At 40.7% G+C, this 27835-nt stretch overlaps 1 protein-coding gene across 1 annotated transcript in view; it reads left to right on the plus strand.

Annotated features, from left to right (window-relative positions):
* Window positions 1-27835, plus strand: part of RFC1 (replication factor C subunit 1) — a 1497679-nt gene that overhangs the window by 1235602 nt on the left and 234242 nt on the right. The gene's annotated exons all lie outside the window — the stretch shown is intronic.

A 27835-nucleotide genomic window follows, 5' to 3' on the forward strand; every position in this document is an offset into this window, starting at 1 on the left:
AGGTAGAGCGTCCTTTGGCTCCGCGGTGCTCCGGAATATCCTTCCATGATGGCCGCCCAGGATTCAGGTAGCTGGGGACTCTATTCCACAGGTTGCAGACAAATGAATCTCCTACTTCAGATTTAGAAGTTATGTACTAAACATAACATTCCATCTGAGTAGGTGGATTCATTTGTCTGCAACCATCCCGCCCTCCTATCCCCCTGGCTTTGTCAGTTTCCTGCATATTATATGTTACCCCTTTCAGGGTATTTTGATTCAGGGCAAACTTGATCTGAGGTCATGTAGGGAGAGCAGGGCATTATGGGTGAGGGGAGGAGCTAGGAGCTCGGATCCATAGCTGGTAAAACCATGCCGGTTCGGATCCGATATCGGATCCATAACCCACAGGTTGCAGACAAATGAATCCACCTACTCAGATGGAACGTTATGGTAAGTACATAACTTCTAATTACCCTAAGTGGTCCGAGGAGGCTGTAAAGTCAATAAAGACTAGGTTGAAGACCTGGAAGATGAGTGTAGAGAGAGTGCAAAAGTTCAGGGATGGAGATGAAGCATGGCTTCACCTCAAAACAGCATGCGTTAAGACTGTAGAATAGATATGTGACAGAGCTGATTATGGACATAAGATATATAAGGAAAGCTAGTGGTGGAATGCAGAATTCCAGGAAGTCATCAAAACAAAGGAGGAGTACAGGAAAAAAGTGGGCAATAAGAAAAACAGACCAAGCGAAGAAGAAATACTGGTTGGCTAACAAAGCAGCCAAGAGGGAAGTTGTGATAGCAAAGAACAAGGTGTCAAACGCAAACTCAAAATCCACCGTACAATGTATTGTGCATTTCTTCTTTTCCATATATCCAATTAATTTGTTTGACGTTCAGCTAATAACATTCTGAATTGCAAACTGTAGAACAAAATATAAGGTCACAGTAATCAGTTTGTTGCACGAGTTTGGGGAGAAGTGACTCCTGACAGTACTTAAAACAGTAGGGAGAGAAAAGCATATCTCACATGACTAAAGAGTAAGCATTCTAGTGCTAGTGTACAAGACGAAAGGGACATTTACAACTGTGGGAAGTAAGAGGTTCCATACTCCCTTCACACTGCATAAACGTTCTGGAGAGTGTGAATGATAAATGGATACGCAATGTAGTAGAATGTGAGGTGAGCAGTATAGATTCAGATCAGAAAGTAGCACAACTAACCTGATCCTTGCGGTGGGAAAGAGAGAGTAAGATGAAGCTAGAGAAGAGTAGAGAGTCCAACTTAACATTTCTTAAGACTTTGAGGAAGCATATGACAGTGTGCCAACAAAGTTGATTTGGTCAGTCCTATGATGGTTTCAAGTCCCAGAAACATAGAATTATTTAGTGCAGGCTATTTTCAAGGACCCAATAAACCTGTACAAAGTGTTCAGTCTCATAGTGGATTTCCCAGTGGGGAATGGTTGCGCATCAGTGTTCAGCTCTGAGCCCATTGCTGTTCATACTGGTGACGGGCCAAGTTATTATACAGGTTAGAGGGATAGATCAACAAAGCAGCTGCATGCAGAAGATGTGGCATTACAGACAGAAGAACTTCAGTAAATGGTTGGGGAGTACTTACCTCATCACAAAAGGTTTTTCATCCAGGAAAAAAGAGGTCATTGTTCCCCTCTACTTGTCACTCATTAGACCCATTATAGAGTACAATGCCCCTTTTGGTATGTACCTCACAAGACATCTACAACAACTGGAAAGGCCGCAGAAATACCTCACATGAGGATTACCGGACTCGAACAGATGCCCTACGCAGACCGTCTCAAAAAACTCCAGCTTTACTCCGTCGCATATCGCCTACTCAGAGGCAATCTCTGCCTAACATACAAAGCTATGTCAAACCCAGAGCTGTTGGACATGCTCCACTTAAAGAAATCCCAGTCCCTCCGAGCTAAATGCTGTAGGGACCTAAACCTTGTCACCACAATAAACAGAACGTGCTGGAGGGATAGAGACTTCCCATACTCTGGAACAAACTACCTATCTATATCAAACAAAGCTCCTTATTAGCACTCTTCAAGGAAAAACCTTGATGATTGGATGGGAAATAGGAAATTCACCCCGGGGATCACCTCTGTGGCTCTGCTCGATAGGGGCACAGGAAAATCATTTTCTTGGGTGGCGAGGATTGTATAGGCCCTAAGGCTTGATACCCTAGTACCTACGTATGAAAAACTGGAGAGACATGGGGTGAAACTTAGTTTAGAATAAGACTGTTGTAAAGGCAGCAAATGGGGAAATCAGAAGAAGCTGTAAATTGATAGAAGGGAAGCAGTGGAACAGGTTAACAGCTTCAGGTGTCTGGGAGGGTGGTTGAGGAGAAGAGAAGTCTGTATCAGATCATCAGCTAAAATCAGAGGGACTGCATCAAAACTGTCAGTGTGTCTGGGGTGCTGAGTAACAGAAGAATGCCAAAGAAGCTGAAAAGTAAGGTGTACAAAACAGTGGTGTGATCAGTACTACTATTATGGTACAGAAACCTGAACAGGGAGGGCAGAGCATTTAAGCAGGTTAAGAGCTGGTGGAATGCACACTGTAGGACAAACGAGGAAATGAGGACATAAGAGCAGATGCTCAAATAGCTCCAATTGCAGAGAAGGTCAAAAAGGAAAGATTACAGTGGTTCGGGCACATGGTCAGGAAAGCAGAATGCAGTCTAGTAAAGTTTTGGGACAGACAGGAAGAAAGCAATCCAGCAAAGAGAGAGATGGATTTTGAGAGAGAAGTCCTGTGACAGTCAGGCATGATCATCAAGGAAGGTAGGAGAGTGGCAATGAATCGGGAGACGGTTGACGCTACAACCCAGTCCCATGTAGAAAAAAGTATTGGAATGTTTTATATATATATGTATATATAATACACACACATAGACAGAAAGAGAGTTTTATATATATATATATATATATATATATATATATATATATATATATATATATATACACGCACACAGTTAGTTTTTAGGTTCTTCTTGTAGCTTGTTTGCATGTCCTGCAGCACCCCCCACTGCCACTCAATTGTGCACCATAGCCAGACAATTTTGACAATTTTTTCTCTTGGCTACAGCCATAGTACATTAGTGTAGTCCTCATCATCAGTCCTGAAAGCATCCCCCTTTGTGATAATTCTTCAAAACAAGTATTATGGACATTTGGACTACCCCTGTTTCTCCTGCCAGTCTGGTCAACTTGGGTCTCTTGAGGCAGTGTATCAACTGCCTCGTGTACATTGACAACCCTATACTAATAACTTATTCTAGTACAGAGTGCAAAAAATGTATCTAACCAAGAATCTTGAATCCCTGCCCTTTCGCACTCGAAACAGTAACACAGAAGAGGTTGTCAATTTACCCACCACTACTGAGGCACCTAGTACCACTACTCATACACACAGTATGCATCCAACACATAAATCTACATATGTGGAGGTTTTCTCAGAAAACTTACTGAAACACCAGAGACCTCCAAAACACACGAGTATTGCAACTAACATAGGACACAGTCCCACGGCACCCAAGACACAGAGAAACAAAAATGTCTCACCTACCAAGCTCTTAAGGCATAACACGGAAAAAACACATTTTCTTATCATTGGAGACTCCATAGCGAGACACATGGATGTCCCACTCACCAGGTTAGATGAGGAGAAAATCACGGTTAGCTGCCTGTCCGGTGCCCGGATTCATCAGATCACGATTGCACTCAGGTTTCTCGTCACCGAGTTCCATTATGACTCCTTCCTAGCTCAGGTTGGAGTGAATGACCTGAAGCGTACCTCACTGGACTATATTGAGAGACATGGTTGAGCTCTCTGAGTACGTGTTCCAGGCAGGTATGTCCCTAGTCTCAATAAATTCATTACACTTACCTAAAATTGACGCCACAGTATAAACAAAAAATGATAGACTTCAGTAATTGGCTCAGTTTTTGGTGTCATTCAGAAGGTATCCAATTTCTGTCAGCCTGGGATGACATGGTTGACAAACCTAGTTACTTTGCCAGAGACTGTTTGCAGCTGACACCACTAGGCTTTTGGCTGCTGGCAAAGGTGGTTGCCTCTCCATGTTGCCTTTGTTTAGGCAAGGTCTCAAAAACAAAACTGCCCACATGAAAATTGCCAGTCATAACAAAATAAGGGTTATGCTGCTAAACACTAGGAGCTTAACCCAAAAACTCCACACCCTGTAAGCACTTCTATCACTAGAAAATGTAGATATCTGTGCAGTCGCAGAAGCCTAGTTCAAGGCTTCAGAGAGTACCCAGGCCTTACAAGGCTACAGTGCCTTCTACACCTTCAGACCGCAAGACGAAAGTATGAGAACCAAAGGAGGCAGTGTTTCTATCTGAGATAAGTTCACCTCTTGACTAGTTAGACTGGACAACTCCATGGAGTTGCTGCAAGTTCAGATTACTATGGGTAAACCCCCCCCCATTCAAGTCATAGATGCCTCTCCATGAATCATGATGCGCACAAGACCTGCTTCACCAAATAGAGTCAATCCAAATATTGTCAAACACTCTGGTCATGGGGGATTTCAGTTATCCAAATTCAAAACAGGAAAGGCCAGTATACATCAAAGCCCATTAAAGTCCCAGTGTTTTATTTTAGTGGCAATATTTCTCTCTCACATCCATTTAAGACACGAATTTCTGAACACGAATGATAACAAAAATAAGCTTGTGTCTAATGCACTATTTAAACATTTAAAAAGACATCCTACAGCACAATATAGGTTTACTATTATTGATAAAATTCAAGATGATAAAAATAGTAAAGTGGTTGGCATAATACAGTGGATATAAGTGTACACACACCCCTGTTAAAATGCCAGGTTTTTGTGATATAAAAATATGAGACCACAGTAAATAATTTCAAAATGTTTCCCACCTTTAATGTGACGTATAAACCTGTACAATTCAGTTGAAAAACAAATCTGTTAAGGGAAAAAATATTCGTAAAATAAGCTGGTTGCATAATTGTGCACACCCTTAAACTAATACTTTGTTGAAGCACCTTTTGCTTTAATTACAACATTCATTGTTCGGTACACACCTGCCATTAATAAAAATTTTGAGAATCCTGACTCTATGCACTTTAACTTGTTTCATAGAGGGGAATATAGCTGTTTAAAAGCATGTATATTAGAACAGGTTATTTGTAATGATACTGTCATTAACGAATAAATTACAATATAAAGAAACACTGTTTAAGTTTAATGCTGTGTCTCCATATGGTCTGAATAAGGAATGTAATTTGAGTAATCCTATAATTGTTTAACCCTGATAGGTTAATTGTTTTAAATATCCTCCTTATTTATACTGTTTTTTTCCAATTGTGTATTAACTTTTTTTTTTTTTTTTTTTTTTTTTTTAACGAATGACTAAATTGTTTCTCCGACTTTGGTAATGCCGAGTTAGCAAAAATGTCAGAAATGGTAACTGTGACAACTGACATTCGAACATCGGAACGCCCATTGTCAAAAGTCCATGTTATTGTTAATGTTTTTGCAGGGGGTCAAGCCCTGTGCACCCCCAACACCTCCTTCATATTATATATACCAACTCCAAGGTCACACTACAGTGAGGAAAAGGGAAAATTTCCCTGTTTGTACTGTACCGCCATCTCATTTCAAAATGTCTATTTCATATTAGAAAATGTATACTTACTTTCACTAATATGAATTCAAATACTTTCAGTTCAACATTACAGACATTGGTAGAACACACATTCGACCAACTTGTACTACCTGAAAACCGGGAAAAGCACAATCACGGCCATACACACACGCGAACAAGTACACACGCACCTACCTAACTACACTAAAACAAACAAAACAACACACATACCCTACCTATAAGCAGGGGGGCAAGCCCCCCTGCACCCCCCCCCAAGTGGGAGGCTGTGCCCTCCACTCACACCCTACTTATATATACTGACTCCGAGGTCACACTAAACACACAAAAAACACCACAACACACGCACACACACACACACACACACACACACACACACACACACTATAATCCATACCCTATACCCTTACAGAAACACCACTTACCTGAAACCCCAGATAAATCCACAAATCACACCAAATGTCACTAACGCGACACCACGATAGCGGATTTAACATTTCCTCATTCGACAGTGCAGTTTCACGTAACTGCACTATTCAGTCTCGAAATATTGAAATTTGACATTTCAGTATTTCGAGATCGTCTAGCACACCAAAATATATATATATATATATATATATATATATATATATATATATATATATGTATAATGGGTCTACTGCTTAACATCGAAAAGACACTTCCCTGAAATTAAGCAGTAGACCCTACACTTCAGCTAAAGTCCACTTAAACGAAAGTGCACTTTCGCTGAAGTCCAGTACCCAAAACAAAAAAAAAACACTAAAACATGCTTTTTGCAGGGGGCAAGCCCCCTGCACCCCCCATGTGGGTGGCTGTGGCCTCCCTACTTATATACCAACTCCAAGATCGCACTACAGAAGGGAAAAGGGAATATTCCCATTCCGCACTGTAGTGTGACTGCCGAAGTCAATGTTTGAAGTTTCACTACTTCGAACAAGTGGACTCTGTGAAGTGGTGTTCGTAGTGAAACTTCAAACGTATTGACAGAACCCGTATGTGTGTGTATGGTATATATGGTTATTTTTGAAAGAAGTTATTCACTGACTGTTTTTTTAATATGTATATTAAATTAGCACTTAAGACATAGGCAAGCATACATTTATATAAAAGAAAAAGCACAGTGTTCACAGTTAAACAGATTATATACCACATACATTCTTCTATACAATTATCATCGAGGCAACATTACATGAATTGCTCATTCCCTGTCTTCCCTTAAACCTCACTCCTCCTCCAAAACATTATTCTGCATGCATTGTTCCCGGAATTTCCATGTTTTTGTCATTTGCTCCTTCCCTTTTCTAAAGATCACACTTCATTTTATCTCTCTTGAGTATTCAAGACTTCAAATACAGTCGGTTTAGACTTTTTCATTTTCTAGTAATTGCTTTTTTTGACAGCCACCAGAATTAAACTCAACTTCCTATGTCTAAGCAATTCAGATATCCCAGCTCGAAAAACTCATTTTCTCACTTACACTCATTTGGTCCCCCAATATTTCTGACAGAGTATTCTGTATGGAATTTTTAAAGTCTTGTCAATTCATTATAGTACCAAATCATATGTTCCTAATTACCTCCTCCTTTGCCATCACACCACCAACACTTGCTGTCTACCTGAGGAAAAATTCTTTGGAGTCTGCTTGAAGTATGAAAATACATATGCGAATACTTCCAAGAAAAAGCCTCAAATCTTCTAGACATTTGCATATTTGAGAGCCATACATAGGTCCTTCCATTTTTTCCTTGTGAATTGTTTACCCAATCTCTCTTCCCAATCATTTCTAACCTCTCACTGGTTCCTATAGTTATTGTGCAGTATTTTATATACCCTACTGTTTATCCCTTTTTTAACAGCAGCTTCTGTTCAAACTCTACCAGCGCAGGTCTTTCACTTAGGATTCCCCAATCCCTTTCTCTTTGCCTATATTCCGATATCAATCTCTGATAGGAAAGGCAGTCTCTAGCCTGCCGTCCAAATGTCTTCTGTGCCTCTTTCCATTCTGTTACATTTCCCTCTCTGGTTATTTGCTCTCTCAGTACCTTGGCTCCTTTGCTAGTTTTATCCATTAAATTCCAGCCCCCGCTTGCATATTCTCTGTAGCCATAGTTGCAGTCATCTGTAATGTCAGACTCTCCTTTCTCCATTCTAGTGTTGGCTTAGTTCTTAGAATGCTTGCTGCTACTTTATAAATATAATATTCTGTATGGTTATTAGCTTTAAAAATCTGCATCCAAAACCCCACTCTCCTTATTTCTTGAATTCACCCCTACTTCATCAACATCCCTTTCCACTTGAATTATAGCTTTGTGTTTGTGCTTTAACTGTGTACCTCTAAAATAGGCCTTCAAATCAAATACTCCTAAACCACATTGTGTTGAATGGATCAACTTATGCCATTTGACCCTTGCCTTCTTTCCCCTTCCCAGTAAAATCCTTCTACTCTTTTACTGACCACAACAACTTCTGACCTGTGTATAAAATTAAAGGGACTGAAAACATTTTCACTGCTTGCAACTTGCTATCCATGTACATAAATGCAAACTTTCATTTTCTCTGTTTTTGTATTTGTTTAGTCTATTCCCCCATATCCTTAGCTGTTGTAACAGAATCCTTTTTTAACCCATACTCCTAAGTACTTCATTTTATAGTGTCCCCTTAACTATAGATAATTTCTGAACCATTCATGTGTAGGTGCATAGTTTAAAGTTATAGCCTTTGTTTTAATTTTTATCTCCCTGAAAAAAAAATTAAACACTCAATGTTCCACAGCAATGAGATGTCCTTGTCTGGTTTTATTATGCTCAAAATAATATCTGCAAATAGAGCCAAACTTACTTGATTACCATACCAGCTGTATTCTTATCCCATATTTTCTTTTCCAGTGGCTCTAAATGCAGCGCAAATAAAAGGGTAAGAGGACACCCCTGCCTGGTTCCTCTGTTCAGACACAACTTATCAGAGAGGAACACTCCCAATTTTTGCCCCTGATCCCTCATGTATCTTTCTAATCAACCTTTTTGTTTTATCAGGGAATGCAAATGCTTCCATTGCCCTACTCATAACATTTTCCAAGATACAATAACTGCATTTGTCTAGATAGAAATATAGAAATTATACTTCCAAGTTCTTTCTCTTCATCAAGATCCACCAACAGCAGTGGTATTTTCTTACATTCTGCTTCCCTCTGGACCATCTTTGTTCTATTAATGGTGTTGTATGTTCACCTCCCCTCCAAAAAAAGCACATTGATCCACATGTATTAATTTTGGCAACACCTTTGCCATTCTTTTAGCTGTTACAGATGGGAAGCACTTGATGATCATTGTTTAAAATTGGATTTTTGTTTAAAAACCTAGGTTTGTTAGGTCTTTTTCTGTCTCTAGGTATTACAGGCAACAGCTTTCTTCCAAAGTGTTGCTCCTTCCCCTCCTTTTAAAATACTGTTAAAACCTTCCAGATCTTTATCATTTTCTTCCGTCTTAGCTTCCAAACTTCTAGGAGACGTTCCTATAGACTGTGTATCACAATTTTTACCTTATTTCCTCTTAACTGTTAATTGTTAAACCGCATCCTCTAACTTTGGCATACTTGTCTTCCATAAATATTTCAATTTCTGCTTTTTCTTGATTTACACATTCTTCTGCTTTATATAAATTTTCATATAATTTCCGAAATAACTCTAATACCTGTACAAAACCTTGCTGTTGTTTTGTTATAGGCTGCCTTAGTTAGCATCACCCAACCCTTTCTACTTTCTCTTGCCTAAGTCATTGTGCCAAGAAGTGTTTTTGTGTTCTGCAGTTATCAAAAAACAGTTGCTTAACAGCAATCTTTCTAAACTCATACATATCATCCAGATATTTACTTATTTTCTCTTTAGCACTCTGAAGTTGCACCTCTTCTTGTTCTGTGAGATTCCCTTTTATTCTGCAACACTTTAACCTTTGCAACCCTTCTAAGTAATTCTTGTTACTTCTTAACCATATTGTTTTCTTTTATTTCTACCCTATAGTAAAACTCCATTTTCATTTTATCCCACTCACTAGCTAACTACTGAAGAAATTTCTACCTTCAGTAATAACTCTCAAATAATTTCTACTTCCCATTGCTTAAATTTTGGTCTTTATAACAGGTAACTGGGGAATTGCCAGCGACTCGTTTTTACTTCATTACCCTGATGTTTTATCTTCCTTATTATTGGCATTTAATCTGAATTAGTTAATGAATGTGTGTCAGGGCTTTCAATTAAATAAACACGTTTGTGAAATATAATTTCTATCTAGTCTAAAAAATTTGTAATGGAAGGTGCTGCATGCTGTAGTGTACTTTCTGGACTGGAACCAAAGTCTTCTTACAACACAAAGTTTTCTTAAGACACAGTCTTGCTGGCTGTTTACTGCTGAATCAGAGACACAGAGCTTTGCATGACTGCATCTTAAAGCACCAAGCCTTGTAAATTGCACACTGATAAATGTATTTTGCAGCACAGTACTATTTTACTGTAAGCACAGTTACTAATAAGTAACTTGTTTTTATAACAAACAAGACGTACTACTGTAGTTTACAGATTTAATGTGCAATTTTTTTTCTTCACTACCAATACAGATTATGATATGACTTTCCATTCTCCAGTTACCTTGGAACAAGTGTGTTCCTACCAAATACCTCTACCATAGTTTGATTTACAGTTCTTACATACTGTTTTAGTTGTGCACTTCAGATTCTGTTTTTTTCCTCATTTGTAAGGAGCTTCTGTGGGAAAATACGTAATGTTTCTTTTTAGACTTTCCTGTTGTCCTTTTGTGATTTACTTGTAAGCACTTCTGCTGATTGTGAGAATGCACGCAATATTTGCCTTTCAGAATTGTTTTCTGCTGAGTCTATCAAAAGCCATTGCCATTTATCTGTGAGGAATTATGTCAAGCTTTTCCTAATATTGTGAGAAACATGTCTTTCAGACAGTATTTTGTGGAAAACACGTACTATTGATTTTATAAAAACGTGTCCATTGACAGAAGTTTGTAAGGAAGCATCTGTGAGAATACTTCAAACTGTTCTGCTGCTGATATTGAGAAAACGTGTTTCAGGAAATGACTTGTGTCAATTAATATATGTTCCTTGTTTTTCACTTATTTCAGCCAGAGCTATAGCTATGTCACACACAGTAAGGATTCCAGTGTTACATAGCTATATTCCTGCATTCAAGCAAACATTTTATTCTATGCTTTATCTTTCATCATATTTGTAGCAGAATTAATTTCAATCTTTTATTCACTGTTAAATACACTCTAACAATTCCCTCTCTTTATTTTAAAACAGTTTATATTAATATATATCTTTTGGTCAGATCATACAGAAAACACATTAGGAAACAAAACCTTTAGTGTTTTTTTATACAAGTCAAAATGCAGTTTTACATAGTTAATACAATGATATCAAGTATTACTAACTGAATGTATCTAACAACTTTTTTCTTGCAGACCATTCTGCGAAAATATTTTTACCAGTTATGAGCTGTGTCTGCTATAGGTTTTACACAACTTAATTTTTTGCAGCTGTTGAATTAACTGTTTACTTAAAATCATTTTATACCAGCAGTTTATATGTAGACTAATATCTACAAGAGGCAAGGACTATGTGCTAATTCAAGCATTGTTTAATGCTGAGAATATACAGTTTTAATGTCATTTTAACCATAACATTGTTGTCATATTTCTGAACTGCCCACACACTTTAGTTGACAGTGAAGTGAACATTTTGAAGTACTGAACTGATCTTAGATAATATATATTTGAATGTAATTGTTTCAGTATATTTAATACTTGAGGATTTAAAAAAAAACATGGTTTATACACTGGAGTGTGCTATTTACATATTGGTCCATTAGCTGTATGAGTACAATATTTTAATATAATTTTTCTTTAACTGTGGGGTAACCAATACTGGTACGGATAAAATGGAGGTTCAAAAACCAGTGATAAAATTACAACTTGACAAATTACATTTGAACTTGTTACATTACAGTGTGTTCTACACCGTATATATTTACATAGACTGTTTGCTAATCATGCATTTCAGTCTAGTAGGTACCCTGGACCCATTTTTAAACATTTTTTTTTACACATTTGTTTAGACATTCATTTTATTTTCACTTATTTTTTTTTTTTTGCATCTGTACATGCAAAGACTGCAAAGTGCATTTAGTCTAATCTACAAATTTAGTAACTTTAACATCAAGCAAAATCTTTGTCTTTTTAGAAATATTGAGTGGAATTGGCACCTGTGGCATGGTATTAAACTACATACTCAACTTTCTGTAGCTTTATCTTAGACCCTTCTGCAGCACTGCTTATACAGTCAGTGTAAAACTGAGAGAGTGCTCCTCCCCCTGTAGTATTGCACTATTGTTTATTTGCTTTATGCTGTGAGAATAGAATGTATGCCAGCCCAACACTTTGGTTATACATTTTCTTCATTAAGTTGCTAACAAACTTTGGACCTTTGTCTGATTTGATAATTTTTGTCCATTTGGCTGTACTTGATGTAACTGAGGTTTTGTACTTTTAACATTTACCTGCAAACAGATTCATTGACATGCATGCAGAATTGTGACATTTTATTACAATTACCAAGTAGTGCTGCATGTGAACACTTAATTATGTTTTAATAACTGTAATGTTTTAGAAAACCACAAGCCACTTGTCTGGCAAGTCTTTTAACCTTATCTGCCCAACATTTCCTGTAACTATGTATCCAGCCTGGAAGGTCTGAGCTTACATTTTAGACTCTGCACACCATAGTTAACCCTTTTAGCATTTTTCCTTTAATAATCTGTTAATATACTTGCAGCTTGATAATGGAATGCATTTATAAAACGCTTAAAATTGTAAGTATTTGTGATTTGCATCACGGGCTGCCTGATATTTCTCATTAACCTGTTCTGCTGAATCTAAAAATCCTATGCGCTTTTGAAAAAAATGTTTGTAGAACTTGTGTAACTTCCTGAACTCATTTTGTCTGAGACTGCAGGGATACCAGGTGTTTCCTTACCTTGATGATTGGCTGTTCACAGCTCCCACCAAGCATCAGCTAGTTTCAGCCACTCCATACATTCTTCGCCTGTTCGACTAGCTTGGAATCACTGTGAATCTACCCAAGTCGAATCTGATTCGATCTTAAAGCTTGGAGTTCATTGGCATCCATCTTGGTACTGTGTCACAGATTGCAGTGTTACCTATCAGGCGAGCAAAATTAATCAGATCCCATGTTTACTGCCTACTAGATCTGTCTCGTCCTCGGGTCCGGCTAATTCTCAGGGCCTTAGGCTTCATGGCGGCAGTGATCTGTCTGATGCCATTGGCCAGGTTTTGCATGAGGGTTGTACAGTGGACTTTATCAGTCCAGTGGTCTTCCCTGTCTAATCCGTTGATTGCTTCCATCCGCCTCACTCTGGTGTGCTGGAGTCACCTTCTTTGGTAGATTCAGTCTCCCTATCTCCTTGTGGTCAGACCCTTTTCTCTTCCTCCCCCAAGTGCCATGGTGACCCCGGATGCTTCCTTTCTGGGGTGGGGGGCATTGCCAGGGGAAAATGGTCCAAAGTACGTGGTTCGCTGCAGACCTAAATTTACTGGAGATGAGAACTGTTCTTCTCTCGTTGCTAGCCTTTCAGGACTGCCTTCTTCTGGGTACCATTGCAGTGCACACGGACAACATGACAGTTGTGTGGTATATCAACAAACAAGGTAGCACACATTATCTGCTTTGTCGCAAGGCCATGAGAGTGTGGGGAGTGGGCTATGTTCTCGGGGAGGGGGGGGCTTTCTCCTTGCAGTGCATATCCCCAGGGAGTCCAACTTGCTAGCAGACAAGACTCAGCAGGGCTGTCCTGAGTCCTCACAAGTGGTCTTTGAATCCATCAGTGGCGAGAGAGATTTTCCTTTGCTTGGGTCGTCTGGGATGCAATTTGTTTACTTCCCCTCACAATCGCAAATGCAGCCAGTATTTCACCCTGCTTCCCCAGTCAGGGAGTCCCCAAGGGATGCACTAGTTCATGATTGGCCTCCTGGTCTCCTTTATGCCTACCCTCTTATTCCCAGATTGATTTAGAAAGTTCGACAGCTCAAAGCTACCTTGATACTCATCACCCCCTTCTGGCCTTGACAAGTTTGGTTTCCCTCTCTTAAGGTCTCATTTGAAGTACCCCCTTGGGTACTAGATCCCCATCCAGATTGATTTTTCACCTCTTTCATCTTCCGATCACAAACCTTCAGACTTTGCATCTGACCGCATGGTTTGTCCACTTCCTGTAATTCTAAACCAGCCCAGGCTAGCCTAGCCATGCCTTCCAGAAGGCTTCTACCAGAAAGGTTTATGGTAGTAAATAGAAAAGATTCTCGATATGGGCCAAGCAGCAGAATTTGGATCCTTTTTCGGCTCTCATTACAGTCATCTTGTTTTTGTTGTCTTCTCTTTTTCAGGACGGAGCTATCTTCTCCACCTTTAAGCTATAATTAGCAGCCTTTTCTAATTTCCATGCGTGCGAGAAATCTACCTTTTCTTCTTGCCTTTGTAAGGCCTTTTTGAAAGGTGTTTTCTTGCTTAGGCCTTCAATCAAAGATCCTTCTCCTCCCTGGGACCTTTCACTTGTGCTGCAGTCACTTACACAGAGTCCCTTCGAGCTTGCAGTGACTTGCGATATGAAATTCCCATCATGAAAGACCACCTTCCTGATGGCCATAACGTTGGCTAGATGAGTTTGAGTTGCATGCTCTCTCTGTTAAGCCTCCATACATGATTTTTCATAGAGCTAGAGTGGCTCTCTGGACTAACCCCTCCATGCCTAAGGTGGCCACTGAAACAATTTTGAATCAGTCCATTCATTTGCTGATTTTCTTGACCAACTACTCCAATAAAAGGGAATATTTGCCGCACACTGTTGAATTACATAGACAACTGTGATTCTACTTAGACAGGACAAAGAGCTTTTGCAAATCCGACCAGCAGTTTGTGGCCTTTTCTGTTAACAGACAAGGTCTGGCGGTATCTATGATTAGTATATTGGATTTCTAAATGTCTTTCTACGGTTTATTCTTCTAAAGGTTTGTCCTTGCCAGGAACAGTCAGAGCTCATTCCACTACATCTGTAGCTACATCAGCTGTATTTTTTTTTTTTGGCCCGACATTCTTTAGATGAGATCTTTGGGGTGGCCACCTGGTCTGCTCCTCACACTTTTGTTATGCATTATAAGCTCAACATAGTTTCCAGGAACAGGGCTTCCTTTGGTTCCACAGTTCTTCAGCATGTCCTTCCATGTGGCCACCCAGGATTTTATGGTAGGTGGGGGCTCTGACCCAAGCGTGAGGAATAGTGACATGGATAACATCATATGAAGAGTTATGTACTTATCATAACTTTGAATCTGTGTTATCCTATGTTACTATTCACTATCCCTCCATCCTTCCCCCATCCTGTGGGACCTAGAGAGAATTGGAAATGTCCTATCTGGTGGTTAAGGTCCATCATAGCTGTTTTGTAGCTCTAGGGCAAACTCGATCTGAGGGGATACAGAGCAGCAAGTGATTGTTGAAGTAGTAGGAGCTTGAGCCTAGGGTCGGTCTGATAAGTTGCTAGCTCAGATCTGATGTTAGATCCTACAACCCCGGGAGTGATGAATAGTGACATAGGATAATACGGATTCAGAGTTATGGTCAGTACATAACTCTTTTTTTCTTGTCATTCCATTTGAACGTGTGTTTCATTTACAAAACGTGTTTTAATGAAAACCCTCAAAAAAAAAAAAGAAAAACATGCCTCCATAATCCGTTAACTTAAAACAAGCACACACAACTATGTACACGTTCAAGTAATGCTATGTACAGTTGTCCCCAATCAAACATCTGTATTCACTGTCATTAATTAGCCTAATATTCAGGTTATCCATTCTAAGATGCATTGTAAAACTCCAGTTTCATTTTATCCCATTTGCTGCATACACTAATTGCTGCCTTTTCTTACCTTTATTCCTCTCCCAGACGTGAAAAACAACTTGTGCTTTCAGAAAACAATTTAGCCTTAAGAAAAAGTGCACTGGCTATCTTTAAATGCTACTAAATTATACACTCTGAGTAAGTGCATTAAAGTATTTAGTTACCAAAAGAGCCCGTATTCACCTCAGTAATTTCAAACTTTATTTTTTTTTACTGAGCTGCTTACCCCTTGTACCCTTTTAATTCTGCATTTTTCTTAGTAAGCAATGTCCAGACCTCTCGGTTTATTCCCTTCACCTTTAGTCAGCTTGTTTCCATGAAAACCTTTTGACGTAAACATGCTTTTGTCCACCCTTTCTTCTCTCTTTTTTTTTTTTTTTTTTTTTTTATATTGTAATGTCGACATTTCTTGCAAATAAAAATGCACCTGTTTATCTGTATCTACATAGAACAGTCACTGAAAATGCTTTACTGTATAGCATGCAATTTATATTATAAAATGTTTTATACAAATACTGTCAACAAAAATTGTTTTACTTAATTTTTCCCTTTTTATTGTTCTTCCAAACATTAATGGCATGAAGTGGGAGAGAGAGCTGTCAGTTCTCTAACAAGTTTAACAAAGTCAACAAAAGTCAAATCTTTCTCCATCACTTTTTCTTGTAAAGCCTTATTTCACAAATGCAGTTGCTTTATAGTCACACATTTATTCACTAAATTCAGTGTTGCTGATCTTCTTTCTGTTCATCTACCATCCCCAGACTCTAGTTCAAGTCCAAGGTATCCCTGATGCTTCTAGTCACCTGCTGTGCATTTTTCTGTCTCAAGTATTTTCCTTTGGAATATTAGAAAAGGTTTCCTTGGGAAAGTCTCTCTGTGCCATACAATCAAAGGAATGCGAAGCAGAATCCCGTCTTGTTTGATGGCTCATTCCTTGCTTGGCAAACTAGTTTATTCCCCCCTTAGCCTGTTTTGCATCAAAAAATGACTTTGGTCCTCCAGGAAAGAATGTTCTGAAGACAGTTGGACGTAGCCACTTGAATCTCACACCTGCCTCTCTACATTCCATGATTGCTGGGATAAATTTGCTTCTCTTATGCCTGGTGTACAATGAGTAGTCATTTTCCACAAACACGCTACTGTCTCCAGTTTTAATACTTTGCCCTCCTGCCACAGTTTTCATCTCTTTCTGCTGCTACAATTGCATCTTTACTAATAGGGGATCGTGGCTGCTTTCTTATGGCCAGGTTTGGAATGTACACAAAATGAGCCTTTTCAGTTATTCAGTCCATCAGTGGAATGTCAAGTCCAGTTCCTTATTTGTGCTTTTGTAAAATTAATACAGTCTGTTCCTTCCAGTTCCTCTGGTACAGCAGAAAATCTCAGATGTTCTCTTTGTGCTCTGTCCTCTAACTATACCATTTTTTGAAACAGCTGTTCTTGAGCAAGTTTCCTAGTGGGCCTTTTCTTCATTTCAGCCTCTGTTTTTTGCAGCTTTATCAGTTCATCTCAATAGCTGTAAGCTTCTTACATTTTTTCCAGGTTTTTGATATTTGAGTTGATATGCTCCTTCAATGTTTCATTTATTTTAATCAGCTGTGAGCACTTTTGACTTATTTTTTCCTGTAAATTATTGGAAACCATCTATTTTACCAAAGCTGGAGCTTGAACTGCTTTTTGCTGAACAGCTGCAGGATTCTGCCCAGTCAGTGTTTTCTCTTCACCTTTTCTAGCTGATTTTTCTTTCAGGCTATCTGTTTCCTCTGTGATGGCATCCAGACAGTGTACTTGGTAGCCAGTAACTGAATTTTACTAAAAAAGAATTACGGACTCTCATTTATCAATGTCTTTTTTCACACTGGGAGAGCTGAATTAAACTGTTGATCAATATAATGCTATCTTTGAAAGCCTTTTTCACAATGTTTCTCTTATTGATATTGTTAGATTCCCTGGTCTAGTTTTGGCTACCAGCAGTGTGTATAGGCATGGACTTTCAGATGGGGCCTGATCATGCAGAGGCCCCGTCTAAGTAATCTGTAAGAAACAAATATGTTATAGTATGACAGAAAAGTGATGGTTGCTGTAGCTTTTCTGAGCAATTAATATTTTCTTACTCCTTGTTTTTGTAGTTGGGAATTGTGCTTTCTTATGCTGTTACAGGTAGCTTTTCCAAAGGCTACAAAACACACCCATTATATTAAGTAATGGGTTGTTAGATCAGTGAACCATAAAGTTGTGTAATTGTCTCATTGAGCTGTATCCCTTCAGAATTAGAAAGACTGAGTTTGTTTTTCTGAAGTCAGTCAGTTTAAATGGTTGTCTACCATTTTTTAAACATCATTAAGTGTGACATTTCAGAAAGTGACATAGGTTCATATTCAGTAACAGCAAAGATAGCAAACCATATTTCCTTTGTTTTAAGTATATGTGTTTAACAATTTTCATTTGCCTTGCATTGCTCAGTTCCTGCCTACCCTTAAGTTTCACTCCTCATGAACATTTTTCTGCATGTATTGCTCCCACAAGTTTGACTTGTTAGGAATTTGCTCATTCCGTTTTCTAAAGATCTCACCTCCAGTTATTTTATCACTTATAATCTCAAATACTTCAAATACATTTGGTTTAGCTTATAATTTCAGCTGTCACCTATTTTTAATACTTTTCCCTTCTGTCGCAATTTTATATGAAGCAACTCTTCTTTGTGGTATGATTGCATTTTTTACTAGTATAAGTTTGCTTTCTCGTGGCCACATTTGAAGCATACACACGATGTGCCCTGTCAGTTAAATTCCAGTGTGGAACATCAGTTCAGTTGCTTATTTGTACTTTCATAAGATTAATGGAGTTTGTTCATCCAGTTTTCCTGGAAGAGCTGATAACATCATGTGTCTCCATACCATCTTCATGCTCTACCATTGTTTGAAACAGTTCTTCTTGAGAAACCATTTTTTTCCATTTCAACCTCTGATCTTATGTCTGTTTTTATCTGTGGATCCAGGACTTTAACTCCTCCCCTATCCATAATTATCTGTGCTCTCCCAAGATACCTTGGATCTCATTTGACAGCTGATCAAGAGGATATCTCGTATATGAGGGCTCTGACATAGATAAACCAAGTCTTTATTTTTTGTCTGGTTTGCACTATTTCTTGGCGTATTCCTTCCCTTTATTGCTCCTTTTCTATTCATACCTATTTGATATATTTAAAATAAACTGTATTCTAAATATTGTACATTTCCCTAGCTCTTTCTGCTGTTGCATTTAGTCTTATTGTATCATCATCAGCTATATTTAGGTAATTGTTGTAAATTTCTGTAGCTCTTTTTGCTGTTGTTTTTAGCCACCTTCTTATCTCATTGTAGCATTAATCTTCATTTTTAGTGATTAAATATAATCCATTTTTCTTCCAGCTATAGTGGGCAAGGTCCAAGGATTTAAAAAGTGCCCTGCCTGCAGCTACGAAATTCCACCACAGGATCCTCACTCTGCCTGGGGTAGCACATTTGGATACAGATCAAGACTTGTGCCTTCTGTGTTACAAAGGCTGTACAGGGTCATAGGGACAAGTTGGCATTGAAAGAGTTGATTTATGTCCACGGAGAAACCTCTGATCAAACTTCAAATCCACAACTATCTTCTGCTTCCTCAACCAAAAGACTGGATAAGCCAAAGCCCACCAAGGAAAAGGAAAATTCTAGAGAAAGAATATAGAGAGAGATGCAGAGAAGATGGAGGAAAACAGAAAGTGGTCTCCAGATCCATCTGAACTCTTGGGTTTTGCATTGAAAACTCTGAGACAGTTTGATCTGACAGTTTTTCACGTCTGTTCACCAACACTGCATCCTCCTCACTTTTCACCACAGCCAGTGAGTCCAAGGCTTCACTCCCCATTGTTGCATGAGAGACTTTTCTCTAAATCACAGTCAGTGGCTTCTTTGACGAACTTTCATTTTTTGTGGAGCCTTACTGAAGTGAACATCAACAAGATGATGCAGAGATTCCTCCAACACAGCTCCAGCTAATAGTTCTCTTGTCTCTGTCCATATCTAGCACTCCAGGTACAGGTCCAACTACCCCTCCATTGGTTTCTTCAGTTTCGCTTCAACCTTTGGATCTGGTGCTCTTGTCTGATCCAGCAGTCCTCTTGGCTTTGACTCGGATGGTATCCCTTACACTGTCAACTCCAATTTTGTTGGATTGGAACGAGTCTCAGAGCTATGACTGGAGGGTCTGAAATGACTCCGAACCTTTCTGATCCATCTCCTCCCCTCAGGGCCCTAGTTATTGTTACCTCGGATCCATTGTCATCCTCATAGTTGGGGTAGTTCCGAGGAGAGGATGTTTCTTCTATCTATATTTTGGATCAGAGGTATGTCTTTGTTTCCATTTGCAGCCATGGCTTGCAAGCAATTTGAAAGGGTCCTTACCACACCAAGAGGTGATGTGTATCTGTTATGCTCTGCTCTGTCCCAACCCTTGTTGGATAAAGCTTCTGACTCTGCAAGCCGACGACTGGGGCAGTCAACCTCACTTATCCTAGTGTTGCTTGCCACATGAATTCCCTGTCTGATTTGACCCTTCTCTGGAAGCCCAAATGAGACGGGGTCCTAGGAAACCGATATGCAAGAGGAGACGTTTGGACTGCTCTCCAGAGTCTGTGACAGGGACACACACTTTGATGACGGTGAAGGGTCCCCACAATTCCCACTGGAAGTTCTTACCTTTGGTGACATCCTAGAATTAATGAAGCAGTAAGGGGAGGTTGCTCCACAGATACACTGCCTGTGTTTCTGGTGGCTTTTGGGGCTAGTTCTTCTGTCTTCTGATTGGTGTCAACCTGCTGATGACCTCATAGAGCTGCTGGAGTAGCAGGCATGGAAGGTTCCTAATGTGGTGCAGCTGATCTAAAGAAAGCAGACAAGAACTTGATCACCTCAAAGAACAGAATGCACTGAAGCAAGGGTTCCCCAGTAGATGGCATGGTTGTGGTGGCAGCCACAAAGAAAGAACCCTCAGAAAAGGCACATCTGTCCATCCCCCTAGCAAGGAATCAAGGGCATTGAACTGGTTTGGGAAACCGATGTGTGTCAGCAGATTTTACACTCAGTGCTGAACTGTATTGCCTATATAACATACTTTCAGAGGGACCTGACCAAGGAACGTACCAAAAAATAGTGGAGTACCAGTTGTCTGTATGCAGTTGATGTCCAGTGTGTCCATATGTCTGCTTTCTAATGCAACTTGACGGTACAGCTAAAGAAGTAGGCATCAGCATAGCCATCCCCTGGCACACCTGGAAGCAATTGTGTGACTTTGAAAGGCTTTAATATGTCCTCCTTCAGTGTGTCCAAAGGTTAAGGAGACATTTACTAGGACCGAGCAAGATGGTAAAGTTCCTGTCTGACATTGTGATCTTTTTTCTTTTTTTCACCCTTTCAGGGACCTTTTCAAGGAACCAAAGAAAGAGGGAAGAAGATGTGGTTCTGAAAACCCTGGGGACAGAGGGGAGGGCAGTTTCAATGGATATCGCCCTAAAGGAAGAGGCAGACAGAATTGGGGATGTTCGTCGTGTTACCCTGCTGCAGTCAACACACTTGGGTTATCCTGTCGTCAGGCGGTCCGCAGTCGGCCGGAATTCCAAAGTCTTGGTCCAACGTCTGTTGCTGTCAACTCATCCCTGACGTCAGTGTGCCAGGGGTATATATATTGCAACCGACGGCATTTTCTTCAGTCTTTCTTGCCGCGTGGTGCCCGAAGCAGAAGCAGTTCGCAAGTGCCGGTCGGCCGACTCCTGAGATTGTCGAATTCGAATTTCAGACCGAAGTCTTCTATAAAGCTAAATACCCCGTTGGGGAAACTTTTCTTGCCTCAGACCAATGTCAGGAAAAAGTTAACAATTGCATTTCTTGTGGGAAGCAAATACCTCATAAGGATTTTCATTCTTACTGCATACCTTGCCTAGGTCCTGATCACGACGTCACTTCTTGTCGGTTTTGTGCTAGGTTTAATAAGCGTACTATTAAAAGACGATTTGATTTCGCACCACACTATTTTGGTAGAAAATTTAACTACAACATGCCGTTGGAGCTACCGGCGTGCACAAAAAAACTCAGGGATAAGGACCGACTACCCAGGCTTAAGCCAGATTCCGAGGCCTCGGCTGATCCGGTCTCCGGTTCTCAGTGAGGCTCCGACGCAGCCCCTGACTACAGCAGATCTGGAACCCGAGACTGCTACGGATATTTTGACGGAATGTACTAGGCCGACGCAGCCTTTTACTTCAGGCCCTTCCGACGACTTCGCTTCTAAAGACGTCGGTGCTGCAGAAACGCCATTGGTTTCTGAAGGCGTTTTCAGACCGATGACTCTCACCATTAAAACGTTTTCCAAGTCGAAGACTCCTTCTAAAACTAAAAAGACTGCACTTCAGTCTCCTGTTCAAGGCCCTATGCCTAAGAAACAGATGCTCAAAATGGCTGAAGATTTGATTTCTCTTATCAGGGGTTCACAGCCCCCTCCTGACAAAAGGCCTAGACAAGAGGAAGATTCTGCTTCCTCTGAGCAACTGTCCATTTCTTCAGATTCCTCTGAGGACCAAGACTATTCCTTCTCTCCTTATGAAGATTCTGATGCTGAGGACTCTATTCCCTCAGCTTCTCCTCCTGATGACTACTCTTTTGGGGAAACTTTACACACTATGAGGAAACATTTTCACTGGGAAGGTCAGGACTACTCTGATTCCAAGAAAAGGCTCAGAGAGTTTCTTTTACTCCCCCAACACAGACCTCTAGCCATCCCACCTGTTTTGGACATTGTGGATGATGTCTATTTAGAATCCAGTTTCAACCCAGACTCTCTTCCTCCTGCTCCGGCTAAGCCTGACAGATACGACAGAGTACCTGATTCCCACAAATTTCTTTACAAAAGCCCAGTAGCTGACCCAGAGACTATCTCCCAGGGTCCCAAGGGGGCTAAGGCTTCTATGGCTAAAAACCCAGTACCTTCTGAGAGGTATTCCAGAGCACTAGACAGATGGGGGAGGAAAGGTTTACACCATAGCCACATTAGCTATGAGGGCACTAAATTGTCAATTTCATATGCTTAAGTATCAGCAATTTCTAATCTCAGTTAAAGCAAAAGATAACCTCCCTCCCCCAACAATCTGAATTGAAAGAAGTACAGGATTTGTTGCACGCCACTGAGCAGGTGGGCAAACATACCTTACAATGTGGGTTTGATTCTTTGGAGGCCTCCTGCGGAGCAGTTGTCACTGGATTGGTTATATACATAGGCATGCTTGGTTAAAGGAACAAACTCTGCCTTATGTTAAAGCAAAACTACTAGATGCTCCCTTACAGCAGGATGTTCTTTTTGGAGCTAAAGCAGAAGAAGTTTTAAAGAAAATGGAAGATAAGGCAAAATCAATGCAGACAGTCAAAGATTTCCTACAAGTACATCCCCCACGCTTCAGCAGAAACTGGCCAGCAAAAAATTGGTCCTTTCCAGCCACTGACAGACCACAGAGGAATAAATACAGGCACCCAAGGGGCCGAGGACAACCGCTAGCCCAGTATAAACCTCGCCAATGGGGCACTACAACACAGAAGGGAAGAGAAGACAGGTCTCAACCCACCAGAAGGCAAACTCAATGACTTGCACCTCATCTGGCCAAGCAATACTCTCTTGACAAATGGGTCCTAGACATAATTTTACGAGGATACAGATTCCACTTTCACACCTTGCCAATGAAAAGAGGAATGCCAAACCTGCCACAAAATCAATGGGCAGAGGCACAAAAACAAATTACAGCTCTCATGGACATGAGAGCCATTCAACTGGTACCTACTCGAGAGCAAGGCCAAGGATTTTACTCAAGGCTCTTTCTAGTACCCAGAAAGGACCATGCTTGGAGACCAATTCTGGACCTTTCATTTCTAAACACTTACAAGTTCCCAAATTCAAGATGCTAACACTACAGCAGCTACTTCCCATGTTGGGCAAGGAAGCATGGCTAGTAACGTTGGACCTCAAGGAGGCATACCTGCATGTCCCTATCAGACAAAGTTGCAGAAGATACCTCCGTTTCATTGCAGGTTCAACTCATTACCAATTCTCTGCACTGCCCTTTGGCTTATCTACTGCGCCCAGGGTTTTCACAAAATGCCTGGCACCAGTAATTACATACTGCAGACAAAGAGGAATTCAAATATATCCATACCTGGACGACTGCCTCGTCCAAGCAGAAAGCAAAGACATTCTCTTACATCATCTGGACTTTGTGAAGCATTTACTAAATTGTCTAGGGTACACAGTAAACGAAAAGAAGTCAAAACTAGTACCCTCACAAAAAATTACATTCCTGGGTGCCAACTTGGATACAGCGGCCCAGAAGGCTTATCTTACACCAGACAAGCAACTACAACTGACTCAATATTTCAAGACAATGGCAACAAAGACCCAATTAACTGCAAGAAAAATTCTGCAGGCTTTGGGCTTCATGGCATCTTGCATACTAATAATACCATTTGCAAAACTGCATATGAGGAAATTACAGTGGTACCTAAAAAGCGTATGGTCTCAACACAGCCACAGCTTGGACACAATGATATCTCTCATTCCTTGCCTTCAACAGGAATTTCTATGGTGGTCACAGGCATGTCACCTCAACAAGGGTCAGCCTTTCACCGTGCCCCCAATCAGGCAAACTATCTCAACAGATGCTTCAGACTACGCCTGGTGGGCACACATAGCAGGACAATGCATTCTAGGCCTATGGACTGCAGAACAAAGAAATCTGCACATAAATCAAAAATAGATGCTAGCTGTACAGAAAGCTCTGACAGCCTTCAAGGATCTACGACATCCAGGACAACTTGCAATAAAGACGGACAACACCACAGTAATGTGGTACATAAACAAACAAGGGGGCACACATTCCTACCCTCTTTGCAGGCAAGCAATGATCTTATGGAACACAGCTCTGGCCTACCAAGTCCAGTTACAACCTCAATTCCTGCCAGGACAGAAGAACACATTGGCAGATGACCTAAGCAGAAACATCAAAGATCCCCACGAGTGGAAACTAGACCCACAAATATTTACAATGATAACTCAGAAATGGGGCCTTCCAAACATAGACCTGTTTGTCAGTCCTCAAAACTACCAACTGACAAAATTTTGTACAAGGACATTCCACCATCAAGCTTGGAAAGTGGACGCGCTCTCCTTCAGTTGGAAAAACCTGACGGCATATGCCTTTTCTCCATTACCTCTCCTCACAAAGGTTCTTTTGAAGGTCAAAAAGGAGAAACCACGACTGATTCTCATAGCCCCGGACTGGCCACGCCAGCACTGATACCCACTATTGAAAAATATGGCTCACGGCCCACCATGGATATTGCCTCAAATACCCCATTTGCTCACGCAACAAAACAAACAGATTCTTCACAGTCAGCTCAAAACTTTAAATCTGGCTACATGGCAAATCTACTAAACATCCAACCAGCTCCTCTTTCACAAGCAGTTCTGGATATTATTCTGGAAGCCAGGAGACCAAGCACCAGGAAGGCTTACTCGGACAAATGGAAAAGGTTTTGTGCCTGGAACCAAGCTAAAGGCCAAGACACAACTCAGCCTCACATGCCTCACATTCTGCAGTATTTAGCTGAGATGTTGCACAAAGGACTTTCCTTTTCCTCAATTAAAATCCATGCTTCAGCTATTTCAGCTCACTACGACACAAATCCACCTTTATTTTCAAATCCTCTTCTAAGGCAGTTCCTCAGAGGGGCAAAAAACATTAGACCACCTAGGAGAGCTCCTACACCAACATGGGACCTTAACTTTGTTCTGGAAAAACTAACGCTACCTCCCTTTGAACCAGCTTTCTCTGCAGACCTTCAGTTCCTATCTTGGAACACTACCCTGCTCCTGGCAATAACGTCAGCTAGGAGAGTCTCAGAACTACAGGCACTAATGGCAGTGGAACCTTTCCTCATTTTTCATCAAGACAGAGTTTTTCTACGAACTAATCCTTCCTTTATGCCTAAGGTGGTTTCCAGTGTAGCTTTAAATCAACCATCCACCTACCCACCTTCTTCCCCAATCCCCAGAACAAAGGTGAGAGACTCCTGCATTCCTTGGACATTCACAGGCAGCTTCGTTATTACTTGGATAAAACTAAGGCTTTCAGAAAAACTAACCAGCTCTTTGTATCCTATGCTACAGCTTCTCAAGGGAGGGCTGTATCCAAGCAAACCATTTCTAAATGGATAGATCATTGCATATGGTTCTGTTATACCCATCATGGGAAACCAGTTCCTGCGACCATTAGATCCCACTCTACCAGGGCAACAGCTACCTCTACAGCCTTTCTCAGGGGGGTTCCTACCAAGGAAATTTTAGAAGCTGCAACTTGGAGTTCTGTACACACCTTCACCAAACACTATCACTTAACTCTTTACTCTAAGTCCAGGGCGGGCTTCGCCACTGCAGTTCTACAGGGTCTTATTGCCTCCACTAACCCTCTATGATACCTCCCCCCTACCTTAGCTTTGGGATTCAACCCAAGTGTGATGACTGCAGCAGGGTAACACGATGAACATAGTACAGTTTTGTACCTACCATAAATGTAGATGTTCAAGTGTTCACCCTGCTGCAGTCCAGGTTACCCTCTCTCCATCCCCTCTGATCTACTGGCTAAATCTCTGCTTTGCCTTACTGATGTATTTGCTTATAGCTGAAGGGATTTTGTGTTTGTGCAGTGTTCACACCATTTGGTACTAATTCTGATCACCCTTTTGGGGACATATGACATCTGGGGCAAGTAAAACTGAAGAAAATGGCGTCGGTTGCAATATATATACACCCCTGGTGCACTGACGTCAGGGATGAGGTGACCGCAACCGACGTCGGACCAAGACTTTGGAATTCCGGCTGACTGCGGGACCGCCTGACGACAGAATAACCCAAGTGTGATGACTGCAGTAGGGTGAACACTCTAACATCTACATTTATGGTAGGTACAAAACTGTACTTTTTTGTAGTCCTTTAACCAGGATACCCTATCAGGACTCCTGAAGGATTGACTGGCTGTGTCACACACTGGTGGTAGTTTGGGGGAACTTATCCCTGCACCCTCTAGTCTGCCAGGCCATCACATAAGATTCATGGGTGCTGACTATAATAGTCACAGGTTATACTGTTCCTTTTTCTTTCCCTCTTCAGAAAAAGAAATGGATTCCTGAAGTTCCACCAAGTCCGATGAAGTGCACAGTGACAGAAGTAACAAAGCTGCTGAAAAAGAAAATCATCCAGCACCCCCCCCCCCCCCCACACACACACACACACACACACACACACAAATTCCTTTTAGGATCTAGTGTCTATGCCAGGTTATTTTTAGTTCAGAAAAAAAAACTGGGGATTCAATCCAGTTTTGAAACCAAGTCATCTCAGTTCATTAAACAGACCATGTTCTGGAGGGTTATGGTTCAGTCCATTATACCTCTTCTGAGAAAGGACAACTGGAAGTGCTCTGTAGATCTCCAGGATGCCTCCTATCATAGCAAGATAGTGGGGCATTCCAGGAAATTTCTCCGATTCCAGCTGGGAGCCAGTCACTTCCAGTTCAAGGCACTACCCTTTGGTCTCATCACAGCCCCCTGGGTGTTCACCAAAAGTATAGAACTGGTGGCGGGTTATCTCAGGCTGCTAAGGTTCCAAGTTTTCCCGTAGTTAGACGATTGGCTTCTCACCACACCAGCAAGGGATCATCTGGCCAACAGTGGGACTACTTTCCCCAACTGGCACAGAAATTGGGAATTTCAGTCAGTCAGAGTCACAGTTGATGTCCTTACATTAACTGCGGCAGTATTCTTAACAGATGGGTCTCCTTGCCATGGAAGCCCAACATCCAACAAGTGTACCAAAGCCTACAGTTGCTTTAAGGTATGCCACACGTCACCCAAACATTCCTTGAGTGTAGTGTAAGGCATAAAGGTGACATCCAGGTGTACCATTCCCAATTTTTTTTTTTTTTTTTAGGTGGTTTTCAGGGATTAAAATTGGGGGATTCCGATGATCAAGGGTTTTCATCTATGACTCATAGTGGAAGTGATTGGATTACCTTTATCTAAAAGAAATGGCTGCTTAGT

The sequence above is a fragment of the Protopterus annectens genome, chromosome 2.part1 (assembly GCF_019279795.1).
Source record: "Protopterus annectens isolate FY-2018-M chromosome 2.part1, PAN1.0, whole genome shotgun sequence".
In the NCBI taxonomy this organism is placed as follows: domain Eukaryota; kingdom Metazoa; phylum Chordata; order Ceratodontiformes; family Protopteridae; genus Protopterus; species Protopterus annectens.